The 23,930-nt window shown below is 45.5% G+C and overlaps 1 pseudogene across 1 annotated transcript in view; it reads right to left on the bottom strand.

The window, feature by feature from the left end:
- LOC146870525 (rho GTPase-activating protein 27-like) overlaps window positions 1-23,930 on the bottom strand; it is a 1,164,614-nt pseudogene that overhangs the window by 83,082 nt on the left and 1,057,602 nt on the right. The window contains exons 13-15 of the transcript XR_014978312.1: window positions 6,257-6,359; window positions 4,092-4,220; window positions 3,240-3,338 (exon numbers count right to left, since the gene is read on the bottom strand). The product of XR_014978312.1 is annotated as a rho GTPase-activating protein 27-like (transcript). The remainder of the gene's footprint in view (window positions 1-3,239; window positions 3,339-4,091; window positions 4,221-6,256; window positions 6,360-23,930) is intronic.

Here is a 23,930-nt window from a genome sequence, read left to right as displayed (position 1 = left end):
AAGCAAAACGAATTTCGTTCAGTACACGCAGGTCCCCATCAACGAAATCAGCCCCCAGCCCAGCAGCATTCCAAAACACCCGGTAGTCAGTCCGGCCCTGTGGCTCCCTCCATCCCAAGGTGTAGGAGCGGTGCCAAATTGTTGATGCCAGTGCAGCTAGACCAAGCAGGGCGCCATATCTGATATTGATTCCCTTATTTCGACACTTGATGCCTTTTGTGAGGTATTTTAAAGAGTAATACATTTCTCAGTGTCCACTCTAAACATAAGAGTGAGACCATTTACCCTTTTATCTGACATGAATAGCCCTCCCAGATTTCCCAAATTATTACAGCGTGGCACGACAATGCATTTTCTTAGATAGAGACTGAAACTGTAGCCACAAATGGATCAGGCAACAAAAGGCAGAGCCCTTTGGGACCTAGCATGAAAGTCCAAGCAGAATAGACTGACAGACACCAATATTTGCAGCCCTGGGAATATCATGCTTACAGTCATGGATACATTGACAAAATGCGTAAACTTATTTTAATCTCGTTCATCACACAGCCTTATCCATTTGATCCTTGCCTTTACATCAGCACCAACGCCTGACCTGTTCCAAACATGGATGCACATGAACTACCTCACAACATCAGACATAAACCATAAGGCAAGATTTTGATCTGTGAGACATGTCTTCAAACTTGACAAGGCGAAAAAATTCCACTGCACTTAACTTATATATTGGGTGATGCACTCTGGCGTTAGAGGCAGCCACCCACGACCTGACTCCATTAAAAAATTTTGTAAAGTCTGCAAGTTGGACTACAAGCCTGAGCAGGGAGGAGGAAGAGAATCAGTAGAAACAAAACTGGCAAGATATCACTCAAAACCCGGGTGGTATCTTGGATAGACAGGGACCCTGTAAAATAGTAATTGACTGGTAACGCTGCTCAGTGTAGGCAAACACATTCTACCCGCTCACAAGTGCCCTGCATTGGAGAGGCTGAAGCCCATTGGGTGATTTCAGCCATATTTGATGGGAATATCCCCAAATCAGACCATTCTGGGATGAGCTCCTTGCAGCAATGAAAATAATACTGTGAAACTCCCTTCTCTCGAATATTGCCTGTGCGCCTCTCGTCTGGAACATCAAACTAAAGCAGATTGCCTCTTTCATGGAATTGCTTGAGAGCAGTGAAAACTACTTTGGCCTCACATTTGGGAAAGTAAGAACCTGTCCATCCTGCACCTCTATTGTTTGTTTTTTCTACCTAGGAAATTCTGTGTTCGTTGTTTCATGTAATGATTTTAAGTAACTGATCATGAATAAAAATGTATTCATTCACAAATAAAGTCCATTTTGCACTGCCACTAATTACCTTGGATCATTCTTGTGATGGAGAAACTTTCTATGACAATGACTGATCTTTGGATAGACTTCAAAGCGATATGGGATCTGCTTTTGTCTTACCTGTCAATAGGATTACTGACTTTCAGATGCCCACTACGGTTGTGATCTGTAAACATGTTGATCTAGTAGGGATTGAGGTGTGACAATCTTTAACGCAACCCCGGAGTGAAAAGTTAAGATGGTATATCGCTGCAGATGATATTCTTATACACACATACAGGGTAATGATTCCATCCAAAGAGGAGGAAGGATATGATGCTCTGAACTGGTTAGCATAGTTGCTATTGTTTTTGAGAGGGAAGGGACGAGGGAGGGAAGGACGGGGGAACTGAAGATACCAGTCATTCACATCCTGCAAACGTTATGCTTAGAAACTGCACTATTACTTTAGATGCAGCATTTGCAGGAACTGTTTGCTAGTATACTTACTTGAAATCTAATAAAAATCTAATGAAAAAGGCATGTTTTAAACAATGTACTAAGACATGCATCATATGTGTCAATATAATACTAGTGTGTTATAATTCAAGGATTATTTAAGTGTAAAAATACTTAACGCCTACCTTCACTGCCTTTTTTCAAAGACTATGAATGTTAATAAACTTATTGAATAACGCTGATTGGTGTGAGATCTAGGAATCAGGTGGTCTTTAAAGAACACCAAAGCTATGAAAGTAGATTCCCCCAGATCTGGACAGTGATCGCTCAAGAACAATCCAAAATAACATGAGAATTGATGGGATATACAATCTAATCCCACGACCTGAGCAATTCAAAAAGAAATGCAGTTTCGATTTCAAAAGTCTATACCTCAAAATGAAATTACCATTTGCAAAAAGAAAGTTTGCTGACAAAAATGGATCAGCTGGAATCTATGTGTAAATATTTTGTCCTTATTATGGGATTAGAATGAATTACACATACAGCAGATGCCATCACTGTCAAGATTTCAACAGCCATTATGGTGACAACTATTTGCCATTGTCGTGGCAGTTCATGGATACCTGCCTGTAACACTGGGCCTCCTTTGGTTTAGTCACCTTCTTTTTGAGCAAAGGAAACAGGGGTGAAGTATTGGCGGCTTAGGGCCCATCAGGGGGCTAGAGAAAGTATCATGAAGGGTACAGGCTCGCTCAGACATCTTGCCCATGGAGATCTTTTTGAGGCTCAAGATGGTGTCACCTTTTGTCCAAATTAAGACACTTCAGATTGATAAATGGCTTTGCAAATGAGACACAGCAATGTATTTCTTTATTTTGTCTTAGACTAATTTCTAAACTAAATTTCTTTCATCTTAGAGCATTTGTCCTACCAACACAACCATCACTTTCAACGTTCCTATTAAAGTAAACTCAGGGAGCATGCCTTAAGAAGATTTTTATGATTTTGTATGTTCCTCCGTTACATCAGGTCTCTGTTCAGCACATTTGCAGTGGCTATTACGTTTCCTGGGTGCAATACATAAATGTCTGCACTGATTGGTGTAATGGATATCAGAATGCTGTAATATAATGCTCATATATGGTCAAGTAAGTGAAACAATAAAAGGGAGTGTATTTCAAGAATTAAGGAAAAAAGGAGCAGGATCAAGGAACAAATTAAAAGCCAAAATGGCACGGTGTGGATATCAGTCAAACAACAATTTAAGAAAGGAGGAAAGTGGAACATATCTGATGAAAGATAAATTATTTGGCAGGAGAGGAAAACAAACGTTGATGCCAGGAAGATGGAAAGAGAAATTTAGCAACATCACTTACATCTACAGCTATTTTCCTGCACTGGTATTTTAATGTACAACATAATTACATCACCCATGAGAGTTAACATGAATCTGAAAGTATACCTCTGTTTTCAACTGTCCTGATGCACTCCTTTACAAATTTCGGCACAGAGGTCTTGTCTCTTTCACAAAGTACATTTAAAAGGCAGCCAAATACTTGATCTGAAATAATAAAAACACTTTCATTGACCCTGAATTGTGAATTACCTTTTGACCTAATCATGGATTATTTCTACAATGTGGCTGATATGCACCTGAGATTAAATATGCATTTTTTTATATTTGTAATCTGGCCCAATAGCAAGTATTCAAATAGTAGTCTGGAGAACCTTCATAGTTTACATTTTCCGAACTAAGAAATCAACCATAGCTTTTTGGACAATGGAGGGATCGTCCATTTGTATTCCAAAATTGAACTACTAGGGCTAGTATCCCAGTTGGTAATACACAGTCCACACCCTCTATGGTAAAAAAATAAATGAAAAGAGGTCATTGTGTCCTAGAAGAGGACCTTATTGTACTCCAACACGTTTTGTGATGCCAAATAAAAATATAGATCAGCTACACCTCCTAAGATACACATCTTAACCTTTGCCCATGAAAAACTCTGCACACCTGGAAACAAGAGAGCGAGGTTAACAACCATTGCTAACATTCAGCATATGCTTGTCTGGCCTTGAATCAGCCACATTCAACATTAAGTACTTCTAACGTTGTTGAAAAGGAAGAGTCTGAACTGATATTCCAAAAATCCCCTAAGCCTTGGATATGAAACATTTCTTAGATCATCTTCCTCTCTCTTTGGTAATGAATTAAAAATAAATGCAATCAATGTCTTTCTTCTGCAGGTTCACAATGATCTCTCCAAAGCTAACACTATTCTTTACATGCCAAACAACGTCCCAAACTTCTCACCTTTAATGTAACCCTTGTCCCGCAAAGATTGTATTGTCGGCCTCCTTTGCAGAAATCTTTTCAGCTTATTTCGTACTTTGTTGGAATCCGTGCTGTCCATGGTCATATCGTTACTTTTTTGCCCCATTCCTAAAAAATAAAATAAACAAATACATTTTTTTTTTAAAAAGTTTCCAATGTGTACTCTTTGAAACTGGTGGAGCTTGTAGGAAGCATTCAAAAGAAAGTAAGGATAGAAGTAGTCATTTTTGTATAAACGAGAGGGGGCACTTTGTTGACCATCTAGATTTCAGGTGAATTCTTATCCAACACAAATGATGAGAGGCTTTCCAGTGAACACACTATTCTAATTAACTGCATGCATTAATTGTTGAAGCTTTACATACAAAACCAGTCATCAGTACATAAGATTGTATTTCACAGTTAGTCCTAAAAAGCAGACCATTGTGCATATTGAAAGCATCCATGTACGTATGTATATTGTATTTCTATGGTGGACTAGCCAAAAGGCAGCGGAGCACTATACATGGTTAAAAAAGAGCATAATGCATTGTGATGTAGCTTTAAGGAGGCGGGTCTTCAACTCCTTCCTAAGTTGGAGTAGCATTGGGGAGGTCCTGCAGGATACGGAACGTTGTACCCAATCCTGGGTGCATAAGTGGAAAAAGTCTGCGGTCTTGTTTTTTCTTTTCTGCACATCTTAGTCTACAATCTCATGGTGCCCTGCATCTGGGTGTGCAATCCACCACAGATGGTGAGACTGTCTGCAAGATAAGCACTGGTGCGGGTAAACATGGCTTTGTAAATGATGCAGCTTTACTCCATAGATGAGGGCTGACACGGGGAGACAATGGAGTTCCATCAGGATAGGGGTGATATAATACTTCTCCAGGCACTGCATGACATGTGCTGCAGTGTGCAGGATGCCCCTAAGGGGTGCCAGTGTGGAATGACAGAGGCCATGGAGTATTATATAACCACCATCCAGATTAAAAAGTAAGAGGGCTTTGACAGATGCTCTGCAGCCATTTTCTGGAAGAAATGGGTTGTCTTAGAAGAGAGAGCTGATTCCAGGCCATCCTTATGTTTTTTTGGCAATAGGTTCCTTGACGGTAGGTTAGTGTCAAGGGTGAATCCAAGTGACATGGCATTCGGTAAAAGTTTGGCTTTGAAGCTGTCAAGGTTCATGTTATTCAACCAGGCTTGTACTGTATCTTGACTGTTATTCTAGGCAAATAGCTGTAATTCTGTCTTGGTTGGGTTGAGCTTCAGGTAGGTGCTGGACATTCATGTCTGGGTGATGGGAAACTGTGGCCCAACTCAGACACGAGTAACCAACAAGAGAAAATGCTTCAAGAAGTCATTTGTTTCCAAGAACTACATGAAAATACACATATTTTGTTTGGATACATGTCACTGCATAAATCACTTATTTTTGCAATTTTGTTCTGACTGGGTTTACAGTTGCATTTTACAAATAGGATCTTGGCGCTTGAGCACCCCACACATCTGAAAGAAACACACCAAGAGACAATCTGCACACCACAACCCTCCTCGATTCAGGAGTACTTTCTAGCCAAGTTATAAGCAGAAAACCTCTTCTGAAAAGATACAAAATTCAAAGAAATGGTGGCCTTGCATGTGGATCATTTGTGTATGCACTGGAGACATTTTGAGAGAACTGGACTACCAGCAGGGGAACTGGCTAATATTAAAAAAAATTGACACTGTGCCACATTATAACAATATTAGGAGAGAAACAGAATATTAATCTTGCATTCCATTTTATAAGGGTCAGTCAACAGTCAGAGGGAAATTAGTGTGTGCCTGACTTATTGGCTCTTCACTAGCACAACTACTCTTTGATAGTACTACATACAAATTCCCGTCTAGGTGATCACAGCGACAACATTCTTTTGTAGAAAGAAAATGATCGTAGAGAGGCTCCTTTTAAAGCACTCTAGAAGTAAGTACCAATAAGAGTGTTCACCTGTTTGTTTGCAATGTCTGAATAAACCTTTACACAGACCACAAGTGTCGATGCTCTTTTGTAAAATAGATTTTGCCATATATTATTATATAATAATGCATCATTGTTTTAGCACATTGACATACAAGGATGGTCAGAAAACAGTGATACATGAGGAATCTGAAGCGTCCTGTACCTGGTGCTTTTTTGCCCTTTTCCTCTTTGTTAGTTCCTTCTATTCTCTCATTGGGATTAGGCTCCTGGAGATGGTCACTGTGTTCTGTTGTAGTGTCTAAGGACTAAAACACAATGGATGTTACATAACAAACAATATGGACAATGTAGACATATAGCAAGAGGAAATGAGAACTGCAGATTTAGGGTGAAAGATCAATCACCGCTGCTCAGTGTAAAGAATTATGTTGGTGCACAGAAGTTGTAGTTTGCAATCTGAAGCTAATCACATGTTCCTAGGTACACTAACCAAGTGTCGTTACCAATTCCCTTGAGAAATAATCTCTTTAAAAATAAAAGTAGGACAAATCAGTACCACTCATGCTATAATTCCAAAACAGAAAACAAGTAGTAATTAGTGTATGGGTCTTTTTTTTAAAGCACCATATGTCTTCTAGAACGAGATCAAACAGAAGGCATTTTGAGTTGATGTCGCTTGGATGTAGAGATGCTAACACCATAAGGGTAAAAATTAAATTTTGTAGGACCACTAGTGGTCACCTCCAGGTTCAGAGTATCTGCAGCAGATTGCCCTCAGGGTCATCTACAAAATGGTTTCTGAGAAGAAGGAAACGAAGGAATACACAGTTTGCAAACATGGTTGTTAAATGTTTCACAAGATCTTTGGATCATTCTGCTCATGGAGTGGGAAAGCTGACGATTTAAAGAGCCCTTTAAGTCTCAGATCTGACCTACGCCTGGAAAAGTTATAATTCTAGTTTGTATAATCATTTATTTACCTTATTTATTAAGTGCTTACCTATCCGAAGAGTTCATGGTATTAATACAGTTTGGATGCAGAAAGGCCCAGGTGTAGTAGTAGAAGACAAAAAGTTGGTATGTGACATTTGAAGATAATTGGCATTGAATTTTGGCCAGAAAACAGAGCACTGTCTCCACTCTCAAGAGTCCAAATCTGATTGGCACTCAAAGGACAAGCGACTGGCCTAGGTAAGTGATTTTGTATGTGTGTAACGCACCATAAGTCTGCTCACACGTTCCTCTATCACTTCAGGCTACTGTTCAGCACATTTGCAGGGGTGATTACGTTTCCAGGGTGCACTACAAAAATGCCCTCACTGACTGATGTAACTGACATCCGAATGCCATAATATAGTGGTCACATGTGGTCAAGTAAATGGAACAATAAAAGTGAGTTGATTTAAAGGATCAAGGAAAAGATTCAAAGCCAAAATGGCATGGTGTGGAGATCTGCAAAACAACAATTTAGGAGAGGGTGAAAAAAAAGTGGAACTTATCTAATAAAAGCTAAATTATTTGGCTGGAGAGGAAAACAATGTTGATGCCAGGAAGATGGAAAGAAAAATTGAGTAATATCGCTTCTACATGGAACAGTGGCTATTTTCGGGGAGGATTCTATGGGTTTATATTGCATCAATTAATTGCTTTAACATTAATGTCCGGAGGATGATATTGTAGAAAATAATATTGGGATCCTATTTTCGCTCGTTTTTGACAATAATAAAATTTAGTTTTAGTCTTGTATTCATTTAGCTTTTAATGTTCAGAGCAACGTTTCTCCTTCTACTGATATGAAGTTTTGTTTATTTTTTGTAACCATTCAGGGTGGAGGACTCTGATATCCCCTTTTTTCTTTTTAGGTCTCGCCTAGCGTTGCAGCGCATGCACTGTACACTTTGCGAGGCATGCTGTATTAGGGTATTTTTTAGATGTGGTGTGGAAGTCCCGCCCATATTTTTTCATTGGCTGGCGTCATCGTCCATGGTAAACGCTGGCTTCTGATTGATAATGAGATTTCTTAGTCCCTCCTAGTTACCGCCCTGTCTCCTTTTGGGACCGCCTATCGGAACTGGATCTTTTACTTGTGGTGTTACATAAGTCAGTAAGCACTCTTTTTTTTTTTTGTTATTTACAGTGTGGTTCTCTTTCACTTTAGGGACTGCGCTTGTTTATTTAATTAATTTGCAGTTTATTGAATTAATTTGCCGCGTGAGCCGCTTTCATTTTTGCGCTGCGCTTGTTTATTTAATTAATTTGCAGCGCGGTCCGCTCACTTTAGAGACTGCGCTTGGCCTATTTACTTGTTTCCTGCAGTTTATATCTTGCGGCGCGCTTGTAACTGGCTGAGCTGCATACCTACTCGAATATAGTAGTCGCTGCCTGGCAGAGGTAGTCGGCTGCAGAAATGTGCAAGTGACGTCTGACTGGTAGTGCTGGAAACTTGGAAGCGATACAGTGACGTAAAGACCCTGTAATCCTCCTGCACTGCTGCCGGCAGGGACTTTCAAAACATCCATGTCGTACAGTCTCCAGCGCCACCCCGTGTGCGTGATGTCCTTGGCGCCTAAATCGAAAGTGGACTCCGGAGCTCTGTTTCCACTCAATAGTGGCCTCGTATTTTTAACATCTGATTGAACAATTTCATTTTTTCTTTTAACCCCCAAATATCTGTTCAATGTTGGTGCGTGGGGTGGATTTGCAGATTTCTAGTCGCTCTGCACTAGCCCCTCACAGAGACCCCCCCCTGCTCCCTGCAGCTACATTTCCTCACAATTTTTCGATCTGTAGCTCCTCTTCAAAGCCTGAAGCAATGGAGCTAGTCGTGAGAAGAGGTGAGCACGGGCAGACCGCAGCATCCGCCCCCAGATGCACCGTCAGAAGCGGACAATGGAAGCTTGGGTCCAGAGGACAGCTGGGGTGCCAGCGTGAGACCACGCCACGGGCTTCTGCCTAGGCAAAGGCTTGCTCTGTGACCTGATGCTGCGGGCACAGGGCGATAATCCCCAGGAAATTCCTCAGCACAGTAGACAGCTGGTGAGCTGGCGTCAGTGTGGCAGGTCGGTATAAACATCATATGGCGTGTCTTCTTTGTCTTGAATGGGGAAAGGGAGTGAGCTGGTCAGAGTAGGAAAGAATCGAATGTCTAGAAGCTACCCTCTAGCCGAACAACAATGAGAGGATGTAGCCTTACAGCTAGAGCGGTCGACTTCGAAGCTGGGGAACCGGGTTCCAGTCTAGGCAAAGATACTCAACATCCTGTGATTCTGGGCAAATCACAAAGGGCCAGATGTAGGTAAAGTCAGTTTTGCGAGTCCTTAATAGCGATTTTTACCGAATCTCTATTAAGGACTCGCAAAATGGACTGTATGTAGGAATCAAAAAAATAATAGCGATTCCTTAACATTCCTTAATTGCGAATTGCAAATTGAGATACGCAATCAAGGAATACCTTCCCATTCATTCCTATGGGCCAAGAGGCCCATAGGAATGAATGGCCACACATACATGCCCTAAGGGCATGTATGTGTGGCACATGGCACTTTGAAAAAAGCAAAAAAGTGCTTTTTTAACCCCTTGAGTGCCCTGCCCTTTCCCCCTCCTGTGCCGGGCATTGTATTAGCGGGCGGGGTCCATGACGAGATAGTCTCGTCATGGGCACAGCGCAACCGCGCTCCATGACGAGACTATCTCGTCATGGGCACAGAAGGGGTTAAAGGAAATCGCAAAATACCACCAACTTCAAGTTGGTGGTAATTTGCGATTCCTTAAGGCAAAATCGCAATTTGCGATGCCTACTAGCATAGCATTTACAGAATTGCAAATTGCGATTCTCTAAACGCTTGCGCACAATAAGGAATCGCAATTTTTGAGATTCCTTATTTTGCGAGAGAGTATTTGCCGACCTACATTGCTCACAGCCAAATTGCGATCGCAAATGCTTGCGATCGCAATTTGGCTTCCTACATCTGGCCCTTAATCTCCCCGTGCCTAACAAACACAAGCATTTGCAATGCAATAGGTCGAGCATTTAGGTGATTTTAAGCTATTGGCATTGTAAATGACAATGCCTTTTATTTATGTTTTAAAAAGGAAAACAAAAATAAAAGGCATTGTTATTTGCAATGTCAATAGCGCAAACTCGCATAAATGCGAGACCTATTGCATTGCAAATGCTTGTTTTGTTTAAGTCTGGCCTAGCAACAGCTTTAGCAGTTTCATACATCATGTTTTCCAAAATATTCATAATAACAACAGATATACTTAAATACGATGGTTTTCAGAGAGCCCTCTTTGTTCATTGATCGATTCAAGTGTTATTCATATTTTGCATCTGCCCACCACAGAATACAGCATGGAGCAGTGGGCCAGCACTCTTCATCCATGAGCTGTTTTGTTCTGTGAGTGATGGCATTTTGCATGTGTACAGCTGCATGAAAAGGAGTGCACTTCAGTGGCAGAGTCGGCATGTCTGGGCTGCTGGGTACTCATTTTTTGACCTCACTTGAGTGTTTTTTAGTTTTACAAATAGAACATAGCACGCTTGTGATTTTGGTACTGCATTTCTGTACATTAATAGTACTGTCATCCTGCCAGCTTGAAACCAGCTGTTCTCAGTAAGGTCAATGTCTCCTAATCAGCGTTAGTCTTGCTTGTTCCATTTTCACTTAGAGCAAATGAAAATGGAAGTCACACTGCACACCTTTCATTCATTCATTTATTTTTGTTTTTCTTTCTTTTGCCAAACCCTTGTCTGGGCAGACTGCATTGCTTATAAACCTCCTGAAATATGCACCCACTCAGCCGTGTTCTTTCGTGGTGACCCCAGTGGGAGCACAGCAGAGAGAACATATAAAATTATGGATGGTAACAGTGAATTATGGGGACGTTTTTCACCAACGGGTTCTGAGTGACATCAAATAGACAACAAGAGTGAAGCTTGAGTGATTTATGATGTCATTTAGAACATCGAGGTGAAAAACATCCCTGTAAATCCCATTTGTACCCTTCTACAACTTTGTTATGTATGGTCCTTAAAGTCATCTGTCCTTGCCTTCAGCTACTATGCAGCAGTTGAGGAGTGATGGGGAGCCATATATAACATAGCAGCTGTTATGTATCCCTTTCCCAAAGTTAGAAGAAAAAAAAACTTACCTGCTATCCTTGACCAAACCCTGCCACCTCTCCAGTGTTCCTTCCCTCAGTAAGGCCTGTCAGACTGGTCTGGAAGGCCTTTACGACAGCACAACAGTGGGTATGCAGTTTTGTTATCAACTGTTGCTATGTCGTAGCAGGGAGTTATGAGACTCAGAAACAACTGAAATACATGATAAAGGCGCTCTATAAGAGTCATGCATAACATAACTCTCCTCCATTATCTGCTTGCATGCTCATGCTCTCTGCTCTAGTCACTAACACACTGCCCGCTGTGAGAAGTTGGCCTGATGTATGATGTCACTAGTTCTAATGTACACCTTATATCAGTCCAAATACCCTTATGGTGATTGGTTGTAAAGTCAACCTTATAGACCAGCTATCCTAGTGGTAGCATGGACAAGAGCAGTCTTAGGCTAAACTCTGAATGGCATGTGAAGCCAGCTGTGATACCATATATAATCCCTTGAATACCAAATGAAAGGACACCACAACAGATATATATATAAAATAAAGTGTATTTATTCTAGTCAAACCCTCAGCACTCTTTATGAGATTAGAAGTAAGTACAACACAGTCTTATTTATGCATACATTAAGTCACACACGTAAGTAATACAGTTAGGCCCTAGGGGCCACGCAAACCATATACTAAGTAAGTGGTATAAGGACCACTGTCACGGAAATAGGATAGGCCTAGGCCTAGGGAATCGCTGGGGCTACACTACACTAGCAACAGGTAGGAAGTGGGAGGCCCACGGGATTCGGGTGCAGAGTGGAAACACTCACGCGTAATGCGTAAAAGTCTATAGAATCACTAGCAGTTAGAAATAAGCAGTTTTAGGACACTTCTGGTATAGCTAGAAAGTCGAGACTCGGAAACTAGACCCTAGGATAGTCACTACCCTTGTGAGCACCGAAGTACCCAAGTTACCTAGCCCACAGGCTGCGGGTGCATAGGTGTGAACTTGCGTCGGGTTTCGTCGTGGACTTCTATGGATGCCTGAAGGAAAGTTGCTGACAGGCAGTCAGTGCAGAGTGTCCGGTGGATCCCAAGGCTGGGATCAAGAGGAGAGGAGACCTGCAAGCAGAAGGGACAGAGTCAAGGTCACTATCTAGTGACCACGTGGAACCAGGAAGGAATCAGGCGATGTCGTGAAGATTGCAGGTGAAGGTGAAGCTTGTCGCTGCAGCCACGAGGACCAGGAAACATCGAGGACGACCAGGACCAGGAGGCGAGCTGTCCCACGAAGGCTCTTGCTGTCGGCGGCGTCGAAGTTGGACTAGGACTCACCAAGCCTTGGCAAGCGGAACCCACGAAGAACGGAGGACTTGCTTCTGGTGCAGACCAGGAAGGTCTGGGGTGCTTCTCCTTGGCAGAGAAGCGGGAGCCAGTCTGGAGGAGCCAAACCAGCGCTGAAGATTTCAGGGTGCGTCGTCTCAAAGGCCACTAGCCAGCGGGCAAGCAACCGGACAGACGCGGCAAGCAGGAAAATGCAGAAGGGCCCCACGCAGGACTCGTGGAGTGTGGGGGGGCTGATCTTCGGTGCAGATGGTGCTTGGGGTTGGGGCTTCTCAATCCCCGGTGCACAACTTCGAGGGTGCCTCAGAAGCTGCGCTTGAAGATACTAGCCACTTTTCCCAGGTAGCCGGTCCCACGTCTCTCGTCGCCTCCACGGATCTCAGCACGGCTGTGGATGTGGATCAGGGTCGGAGAAGTCTGGAAGTCAAGGTTCTGGTCGGGCTCTGCAGTCGGTCCCTCGTAGAACTTTAGCAAAGCAAAGGGTAGTCTCTTGATGGTGCCTGTTTGCACAGGGTAGCCACTCCTTGGCCACAAGGGAGATTCTTCAGTCTTCTTCTTTCGTCGAATGTCGAAGGTCCAGAGTTTCTGTTCAAGTTGCAGGTTCAGGATAATCTAAAGTCTTGAGGCCCAACTCCCACTCTTATACTAATCTGGGGGGCTGGGATACCTGCTAGGTCACGCCTTATGGGTGGGACCTGGGAGGGGGGTGGTTACACCCCCTTCCCTTTGTCCAGTTTCGCGCCAGGACTGGGGCTGGAGTGCCCCAGCACCGGTTTGAACTGGACTATGCACGGGACACCTTGTGTGCCCCAGGCATGTCTCATTCTATTCATCCCTCCCTGCCCCAATACACTAAGGCCTGTCTGGGGTGGTGCTCGCACCTCCCAAGGCAGGAAACCTATTGTCCAAGCCTCCCTTGCCGGGATCACTCCCAGCAGCAGGAGGTCAGACTCGTGTCTGTGGCAGCAGCATCCATTTTGTGATGCTGGGCCTCTGGTTAACTTTAACCGGGTAAGTAGGTTACAACATGTCTTCTCCCTCTAGAAGGGAGGGATAATATCCTCATCCCCAGAAATGGGATGGGGGTATCATTCCAAAGTGTTAGACACCTTACAAGACATGTTTTGATAAAGCCAAACCATAGTTACCATAACCGTTGAAGATTATAAGGCACTTTAAGAGTATATGGTAGGCTATATCATAGAACAGCTATAAGGACATGGTTCCGAAAGCTGCAGACAGGCTCAGCTCATGCTAGAGCACCATCACACATGTTACCAAGCACTCTGCCTCCAGGATTGTTAAGGCCTGCCATAGGAGTGGCTGATAGGTACACATGTGTCTATATGTAAGTTAGGTATAGGAATACTACACCTAAGCAAGGGGTGATTACACGACCTTGCCCCAGCTGAGTGATCAGCCAGTTGTGTCATAATGGAAGGCCAAGCCAGGGGTGGCATAATACATGCTGCAGCCCCTGGTAGGCCTAGGGTACACCTATGCCCTGGGTACCTAGGATACACTGTACAGGGGCCAATAAGGTGATCCTATTCCAATGGGTTATGCACCTAAAGTACATAGTATCAATTTAGAGAGAGAACAGCAGGGCTGTGGGTCTGATTAGCAGGCCCACAGCCACATCTAAGTCGAAAACCAGTAAAGCAAAAGCAAAAAGTGGGGGTGAACATAGAAAGCAGACCCTACTTTCCTACACAACCCCCCCCCCCCCAAACTTAGGGACATTAAACTAACCTTGACCAGTTGAGTCTTCATGTTCTAAGTGGAAATATCTGGAGAGTCCATCTGCATTGGCATGGTCAGTCCCAGGTCTATGTTCCACTGTGAAGTCCATCCCCTGTAGGGAAATGGACCACCTAAGAAGTTTGGGATTTTCACCCTTCATCTGATTTAGCCACAAGAGGGGCTTATGGTCTGTCTGAATTTTGAAGTGAGTGCCAAACAAGTATGGCCTCAGCTTCTTCAGGACCCAAACCACAGCAAAGGCCTCCCTCTCAATAGCTGACCAACGTTTCTCTCTAGGGGTCAGCCTTCTACTTATAAAAGCAATGGGCTGGTCTTGGCCATCTACATTCAGTTGTGAAAGAACAGCACCCACACCTAACTCAGAAGCATCTGTCTGGACAATGAACTCTTTGGAGTAGTCTGGACTTTTCAGAATAGGTGCACTGCACATGGCCTGCTTCAGGTCATCAAATGCTTTTTGACAGCTTACTGTCCACTGAACTTTCTTTGGCATCTTCTTGGAGGTCAAGTCATTAAGTGGTGTCACAATGGACCCATAGTTCTTAACAAACTTTCTGTAGTACCCAGTCAGGCCCAAGAAAGCTCTGACCTGAGTCTGGGTAGTTGGAGGAGTCCAGTCCTTTATGGTCTGGATCTTGCTCTCCAGTGGTTGAACCTGACCCCCACCAACTAGGTGGCCCAGGTATACAACCTTGCTCTGCCCTATCTGGCACTTAGTGGCCTTGATAGTGAGGCCTGCCTTTTGCAGGGCCTCCAAAACATTCCTCAGGTGGACCAGGTGATCCTCCCAGGTGGAGCTAAAGACAGTAATATCATCAAGATAAGCTGCACAATAATCATCCAACCCAGTAAGGACTTGATTCACCAACCTTTGGAAAGTGGCAGGTGCATTCTTCAAACCAAAGGGCATTACCACAAATTGATAATGTCCTCCTGGGGTCGAGAAAGCAGTTTTGGCCTTTGCATTCTCAGCTAGTCTGATCTGCCAGTAGCCTGCTGTCAGGTCAAATGTGCTCAAAAACTTAGCAGCTGCCAGTCTGTCAATGAGCTCATCTGCCCTAGGTATTGGGTGGGCATCTGTCCTAGTGACAGCATTGAGACCTCTGTAATCCACGCAAAACCTCATCTCTCTCTTACCATCTTGGGTGTGAGGTTTTGGCACAAGAACTACAGGACTAGCCCAAGGGGTCTCTGAAGGTTCAATGACTCCCAGCTCCAACATCTTTTGTACCTCAACTTTTATGCAGTCCCTGACATGGTCAGGTTGCCTGTAGATTTTACTCTTCACAGGCAGACTGTCACCAGTGTCCACCTCATGGGTGCACCAGTTTGTCTGACTTGGGGTCAGAGAGAACATATGTCTGTAGGATTGCAGAACCTGTCTGCAGTCCTGTTGCTGATGGACAGTGAGGCTGTCAGAAAAGACCACACCATCAACTGAGCCATCATCAGGGTTCTGAGTCAACAGGTCTGGGAGAGGGTCACTCTCTTCCTCCTGCCCCTCATCTGTAGCCATGAGTAAGCCCATGTCTGCCCTGTCAACATATGCCTTCAATCTGTTGACATGAAGCACCCTGTGGGGGCTTCTGGGAGTCCCAAGGTCCACCAAGTAGGTGACTTCTCCCTTTTTCTCAACAATAGTGTGGGGTCCAGACCATTTGTCTTGGAGTGCTGCTGGGGCCACTGGCTCCAACACCCACACTTTCTGCCCTGGCTGGTAAACAGTCAGCACAACCTTTTGGTCATGCCAAGCTTTTTGGAGTTCTTGGCTTGCCTCAAGGGTTTTAGAATCCTTCTTCATATACTCTGCCATCCTGGAGCGGAGACCAAGTACATAATCCACTATGTCAAGTTTGGGTTGTCTGAGAGGTCTCTCCCATCCTTCCTTCACCAAACATAGGGGTCCTCTTACAGGATGCCCATACAAAAGCTCAAAAGGGCTGTAGCCAACCCCCTTTTGTGGGACCTCTCTGTAAGCAAACAGAAGGCAGGGTAAAAGGATGTCCCATCTTCGCCTAAGCTTGTCTGGTAAACCTTTTATCATTCCCTTTAGGGTCTTGTTGAATCTCTCAACAAGCCCATTGCACTGTGGGTCATAGGGTGTGGTGAACTTGTAGTTCACACCACACTCCTTCCACATTGCAGTCAAGTATCCTGACATGAAGTTGGCACCTCTGTCAGAAATGACCTCCTTTGGAAAGCCCACTCTGGAGAATACTCCAAGCAGGGCCCTTGCCACAACAGGAGCTGTTGTGGTCCTCAGGGGAATAGCTTCTGGATACCTGGTGGCATGGTCCACTATCACCAGTATAAATCTGTGCCCAGATGCTGTTTGTGGGTCCATTGGTCCTACAATATCTATGCCCACTCTTTCAAAGGGAACCCCCACCACAGGTAGTGGTATGAGGGGGGCCTTTGTGGTGCCACCTGATTTGCCACTGGCTTGGCAGGTGACACAGGAGCGACAAAACTCCTTAGTATCTTCTGACATATGGGGCCAGTGAAAGTGAGGGACAAGCCTGTCCCAAGTCTTGTTTTGGCCTAAATGTCCTGCAAGGGGAATATCATGGGCCAAGGTAAGAAGGAAGCCTCTGAATTTCAGTGGTATGACCAACCTCCTGGATGCACCAGGCTTGGGGTCTCTAGCCTCTGAGTACAGTAGCCCTTCATCCCAATACACTCTATGGGTACCTTGAGCATTCCCTGCAGCCTCAGCAGCAGCCAGCTGTCTGAGGGGTTCAAGAGAGGGGCAGTCTAATTGAGCCTGCCTCAGATCTGCCCTTGAAGGTCCCCCTGTCCCAAGAAACTCAACCTGATCAGGTTCAAGTTCTTCTAGGACAGTTCCTTCAGGGCTCTCAGAATCATCCTCCTGGGAGGGCTGATCCACCACCTGAGGCGGGGGGAAGGCACAGCCTTAACCCTACTGCTCTTTCTCTTGGGTTGTGACTGGTCCATAGTTTCAGGATCCAGCACTTGTTCAATGGTGCACTTTTTGGCCTGTGACCTGATCACAGCAAGGACATGTGCATCTATCCCCAGCATTTCTGCATGGGTCCTATACTCCACTTCAGACCAAACTGAAGTTTCAAGATCATTGCCCAGTAAACACTCTACAGGAAGGTCTGAACTAACAACAACTTTCTTGAGGCCAGTTACCCCTCCCCAGGAGAAGTTAACAATAGCCACACTATGGGAGGTAGTGGCATTGCTAGCGTTGGTCACTAGGTAATTCTCACCTAGTATGATCTGTCCAGGGTCCACAAAGGCAGGTGTCACCATTGTGACACTAGCCCCAGTGTCCCTGTAGGCCTGAGCCATTCTTTGGTTGATAAAAGGAGTCTGTCTGTACTTGCCCAGGTTACTGGGGCCTACAGTAGAGGACAAAGCTAAGTCCCCATCACAGATCAGAACAGCCTGAGTAGGTATTCTGACTAGGCCAGAATCCTCCTCAGTTCCCAGGGTTAACCCTACTACACCCTTTTGCTGGGAACCACCACTTACAGCTGGACTAGGGGGTACAGTTGCCTTAGGGGCAATGGTGGCTGGGGGCTTATCCTTTTTGGTGCACTCACTAAACCAATGTGAGTTGGACTTACAATAGTTGCACCATGGTTTCTTTTGGCCATCTTTCTTTTTATCCTTTTTCGGACCACCCTCCCCCTGAGCCTTTTGGGGGCCTGGTGAAGACTTCTGGTCTTTTTGTTTCTGATCATTACCCTTCTGGTCTGCCTTTTTCTGATCACCGCCCTGGTTCTGGTTTTTCTGCTTAACTCTAGTCCTGACCCATATATCTGCCTTCTTTCCCAATTCTTGGGGAGAAGTCAGATCAGAATCAATCAGGTGTTGATGCAGTAGCTGGTTTTGACAGTTGTTAAGGATTTGCTCTCTCATGATCAAATTATACAATCCTGTATAGTCCTTAACCTTACTTCCCACTAGCCAGCCTTCCAGAGCCTTAGTGGCACAATCTACAAAGTCAGTCCAGTCCTGAGTCTGTGTCTTCTGGGTATCCCTGAACAACAACCTGTATTGTTCAGTGGTTATGCCAAACCCATCAATTAGAGCACTCTTCAGGACAGTGTAATTATCTGCATCCTCATCACTAACTGTGAGGAGCTTGTCTCTGCCTTTCTCAGAGAAGGAGAGCCACAAGATAGCTGCCCACTGACTTTGGGGTACCTGCTGTACTTTGCAAGCTCTCTCCAAAGCAGTTATCCATTTGTGGATGTCATCCCCACACTTGTAGGGAGGGACAATCTTGCTCAGGTTTCTATTATCATAGTGCCTGTCTCTATCCTTAGGGATATTGCTGCCACCAGTGGGTTCTGACCCACTTAACTTTTGCTCTCTAGCCAGAGCAAGCTTCTCTTTGGCAAGGGCAAGTTCTTCCCTCTGAATCCTCATATTAGCTTCCCTCATTCTGGCTTCATGCTCCTTTCTCTCAGGGGAAGTCATTCCCCTGTGAGAGGAAACACTAGAGATGCTAGAGACATGGGAGTGGATGGATTCCCTTGAAGGGGATCTGTCCCTCCTGCTTCTCTGGTTAAGCCCACTTGGGGGTCTGTATGGGGGGACCCCATGCAAACTCCCATGTAAGCTTAGGTTAGCCTGGCTAAGTCTTCCTACTTGGCCCTGGCTGTCTACCTCTTCATCTGAAGCCCCATCTGACTCCTCTGTGGTGGGTAGACCCTTATCTACAGCTATGGCACCATACTTGGCAGCTCTTTCAGCATCATAGGCCTCCAGAAGCTCCACTAGCTGTCTAAGGGTAGGGTTGGAACCCTGTTTTAATCTCCTGGAGGTACACAGTTGTCTCATCTCCTGATAAGTGAATGCATCATATCTAGAGGGAACCTGTCTAGGATTCTCCTCTCCTGAGGGAGCATCAGTGTGATCTCCATTCAGGGACATGATTCTAGTGAGGGTGTGGTGTGTGCACCTACCTACACTAGTTGTATCTACTAAACCTCTCTAGTAGTTGTAGTCAGGGTGTGTTACTCCCTTCAACCTACAACCACTAAGTCCAGTAGGACTTAAGTATTATAATCTATGTTATATGTACCTAAACAATATCTGTGTGATCTTTCAATTTAGTATCTCAAGATTACAATGGTATCACGACAGCAAGCTCAGATCCCAACCGCTGCTCACCAATGTGAGAAGTTGGCCTGATGTATGATGTCACTAGTTCTAGTGTACACCTTATATCAGTCCAAATACCCTTATGGTGATTGGTTGTAAAGTCAACCTTATAGACCAGCTATCCTAGTGGTAGCATGGACAAGAGCAGTCTTAGGCTAAACTCTGAATGGCATGTGAAGCCAGCTGTGATACCATATATAATCCCTTGAATACCAAATGAAAGGACACCACAACAGATATATATATATAAAATAAAGTGTATTTATTCTAGTCAAACCCTCAGCACTCTTTATGAGATTAGAGGTAAGTACAACACAGTCTTATTTATGCATACATTAAGTCACACAGGTAAGTAATACAGTTAGGCCCTAGGGGCCACGCAAACCATATACTAAGTAAGTGGTATAAGGACCACTGTCACGGAAATAGGATAGGCCTAGGCCTAGGGAATCGCTGGGGCTACACTACACTAGCAACAGGTAGGAAGTGGGAGGCCCACGGGATTCGGGTGCAGAGTGGAAACATTCACGCGTAATGCGTAAAAGTCAATAGAATCACTAGCAGTTAGAAATAAGCAGTTTTAGGACACTTCTGGTATAGCTAGAAAGTCGAGACTCGGAAACTAGACCCTAGGATAGTCACTACCCTTGTGAGCACCGAAGTACCCAAGTTACCTAGCCCACAGGCTGCGGGTGCATAGGTGTGAACTTGTGTCGGGTTTCGTCGTGGACTTCTATGGATGCCTGAAGGAAAGTTGCTGACAGGCAGTCAGTGCAGAGTGTCCGGTGGATCCGAAGGCTGGGATCAAGAGGAGAGGAGACCTGCAAGCAGAAGGGACAGAGTCAAGGTCACTAGCCAGTGACCACGTGGAACCAGGAAGGAACCAGGCGATGTCGTGAAGATTGCAGGTGAAGGTGAAGCTTGTCGCTGCAGCCACGAGGACCAGGAAACGTCGAGGACGACCAGGACCAGGAGGCGAGCTGTCCCACGAAGGCTCTTGCTGTCGGCGGCGTCGAAGTTGGACTAGGACTCACCAAGCCTTGGCAAGCGGAACCCACGAAGAACGGAGGACTTGCTTCTGGTGCAGACCAGGAAGGTCTGGGGTGCTTCTCCTTGGCAGAGAAGCGGGAGCCAGTCTGGAGGAGCCAAACCAGCGCTGAAGATTTCAGGGTGCGTCGTCTCAAAGGCCACTAGCCAGCGGGCAAGCAACCGGACAGACGCGGCAAGCAGGAAAATGCAGAAGGGCCCCACGCAGGACTCGTGGAGTGTGGGGGGGCTGATCTTCGGTGCAGATGGTGCTTGGGGTTGGGGCTTCTCAATCCCCGGTGCACAACTTCGAGGGTGCCTCAGAAGCTGCGCTTGAAGATACTAGTCACTTTTCCCAGGTAGCCGGTCCCACGTCTCTCGTCGCCTCCACGGATCTCAGCACGGCTGTGGATGTGGATCAGGGTCGGAGAAGTCTGGAAGTCAAGGCTCTGGTCGGGCTCTGCAGTCGGTCCCTCGTAGAACTTTAGCAAAGCAAAGGGTAGTCTCTTGATGGTGCCTGTTTGCACAGGGTAGCCACTCCTTGGCCACAAGGGAGATTCTTCAGTCTTCTTCTTTCGTCGAATGTCGAAGGTCCAGAGTTTCTGTTCAAGTTGCAGGTTCAGGATAATCTAAAGTCTTGAGGCCCAACTCCCACTCTTATACTAATCTGGGGGGCTGGGATACCTGCTAGGTCACGCCTTATGGGTGGGACCTGGGAGGGGGGTGGTTACACCCCCTTCCCTTTGTCCAGTTTCGCGCCAGGACTGGGGCTGGAGTGCCCCAGCACCGGTTTGAACTGGACTATGCACGGGACACCTTGTGTGCCCCAGGCATGTCTCATTCTATTCATCCCTCCCTGCCCCAATACACTAAGGCCTGTCTGGGGTGGTGCTCGCACCTCCCAAGGCAGGAAACCTATTGTCCAAGCCTCCCTTGCCGGGATCACTCCCAGCAGCAGGAGGTCAGACTCGTGTCTGTGGCAGCAGCATCCATTTTGTGATGCTGGGCCTCTGGTTAACTTTAACCGGGTAAGTAGGTTACAACATGTCTTCTCCCTCTAGAAGGGAGGGATAATATCCTCATCCCCAGAAATGGGATGGGGGTATCATTCCAAAGTGTTAGACACCTTACAAGACATGTTTTGATAAAGCCAAACCATAGTTACCATAACCGTTGAAGATTATAAGGGACTTTAAGAGTATATGGTAGGCTATATCATAGAACAGCTATAAGGACATGGTTCCGAAAGCTGCAGACAGGCTCAGCTCATGCTAGAGCACCATCTCACATGTTACCAAGCACTCTGCCTCCAGGATTGTTAAGGCCTGCCATAGGAGTGGCTGATAGGTACACATGTGTCTATATGTAAGTTAGGTATAGGAATACTACACCTAAGCAAGGGGTGATTACACGACCTTGCCCCAGCTGAGTGATCAGCCAGTTGTGTCATAATGGAAGGCCAGGCCAGGGGTGGCATAATACATGCTGCAGCCCCTGGTAGGCCTAGGGTACACCTATGCCCTGGGTACCTAGGATACACTGTACAGGGGCCAATAAGGTGATCCTATTCCAATGGGTTATGCACCTAAAGTACATAGTATCAATTTAGAGAGAGAACAGCAGGGCTGTGGGTCTGATTAGCAGGCCCACAGCCACATCTAAGTCGAAAACCAGTAAAGCAAAAGCAAAAAGTGGGGGTGAACATAGAAAGCAGACCCTACTCTCCTACACAACCCCCCCCCCCAAACTTAGGGACATTAAACTAACCTTGACCAGTTGAGTCTTCATGTTCTAAGTGGAATTATCTGGAGAGTCCATCTGCATTGGCATGGTCAGTCCCAGGTCTATGTTCCACTGTGAAGTCCATCCCCTGTAGGGAAATGGACTACCTAAGAAGTTTGGGATTTTCACCCTTCATCTGATTTAGCCACAAGAGGGGCTTATGGTCTGTCTGAATTTTGAAGTGAGTGCCAAACAAGTATGGCCTCAGCTTCTTCAGGACCCAAACCACAGCAAAGGCCTCCCTCTCAATAGCTGACCAACGTTTCTCTCTAGGGGTCAGCCTTCTACTTATAAAAGCAATGGGCTGGTCTTGACCATCTACATTCAGTTGTGAAAGAACAGCACCCACACCTAACTCAGAAGCATCTGTCTGGACAATGAACTCTTTGGAGTAGTCTGGACTTTTCAGAATAGGTGCACTGCACATGGCCTGCTTCAGGTCATCAAATGCTTTTTGACAGCTTACTGTCCACTGAACTTTCTTTGGCATCTTCTTGGAGGTCAAGTCATTAAGTGGTGTCACAATGGACCCATAGTTCTTAACAAACTTTCTGTAGTACCCAGTCAGGCCCAAGAAAGCTCTGACCTGAGTCTGGGTAGTTGGAGGAGTCCAGTCCTTTATGGTCTGGATCTTGCTCTCCAGTGGTTGAACCTGACCCCCACCAACTAGGTGGCCCAGGTATACAACCTTGCTCTGCCCTATCTGGCACTTAGTGGCCTTGATAGTGAGGCCTGCCTTTTGCAGGGCCTCCAAAACATTCCTCAGGTGGACCAGGTGATCCTCCCAGGTGGAGCTAAAGACAGTAATATCATCAAGATAAGCTGCACAATAATCATCCAACCCAGTAAGGACTTTATTCACCAACCTTTGGAAAGTGGCAGGTGCATTCTTCAAACCAAATGGCATTACCACAAATTGATAATGTCCTCCTGGGGTCGAGAAAGCAGTTTTGGCCTTTGCATTCTCAGCTAGTCTGATCTGCCAGTAGCCTGCTGTCAGGTCAAATGTGCTCAAAAACTTAGCAGCTGCCAGTCTGTCAATGAGCTCATCTGCCCTAGGTATTGGGTGGGCATCTGTCCTAGTGACAGCATTGAGACCTCTGTAATCCACGCAAAACCTCATCTCTCTCTTACCATCTTGGGTGTGAGGTTTTGGCACAAGAACTACAGGACTAGCCCAAGGGGTCTCTGAAGGTTCAATGACTCCCAGCTCCAACATCTTTTGTACCTCAACTTTTATGCAGTCCCTGACATGGTCAGGTTGCCTGTAGATTTTACTCTTCACAGGCAGACTGTCACCAGTGTCCACCTCATGGGTGCACCAGTTTGTCTGACTTGGGGTCAGAGAGAACATATGTCTGTAGGATTGCAGAACCTGTCTGCAGTCCTGTTGCTGATGGACAGTGAGGCTGTCAGAAAAGACCACACCATCAACTGAGCCATCATCAGGGTTCTGAGTCAACAGGTCTGGGAGAGGGTCACTCTCTTCCTCCTGCCCCTCATCTGTAGCCATGAGTAAGCCCATGTCTGCCCTGTCAACATATGCCTTCAATCTGTTGACATGAAGCACCCTGTGGGGGCTTCTGGGAGTCCCAAGGTCCACCAAGTAGGTGACTTCTCCCTTTTTCTCAACAATAGTGTGGGGTCCAGACCATTTGTCTTGGAGTGCTGCTGGGGCCACTGGCTCCAACACCCACACTTTCTGC

This window comes from Triturus cristatus, chromosome 1_1 (assembly GCF_964204655.1).
Source record: "Triturus cristatus chromosome 1_1, aTriCri1.1, whole genome shotgun sequence".
Lineage (NCBI taxonomy): Eukaryota > Metazoa > Chordata > Amphibia > Caudata > Salamandridae > Triturus > Triturus cristatus.
Note: the sequence above shows the minus strand (reverse complement) of the source record. Positions and strands in the feature narration are given on the sequence as shown.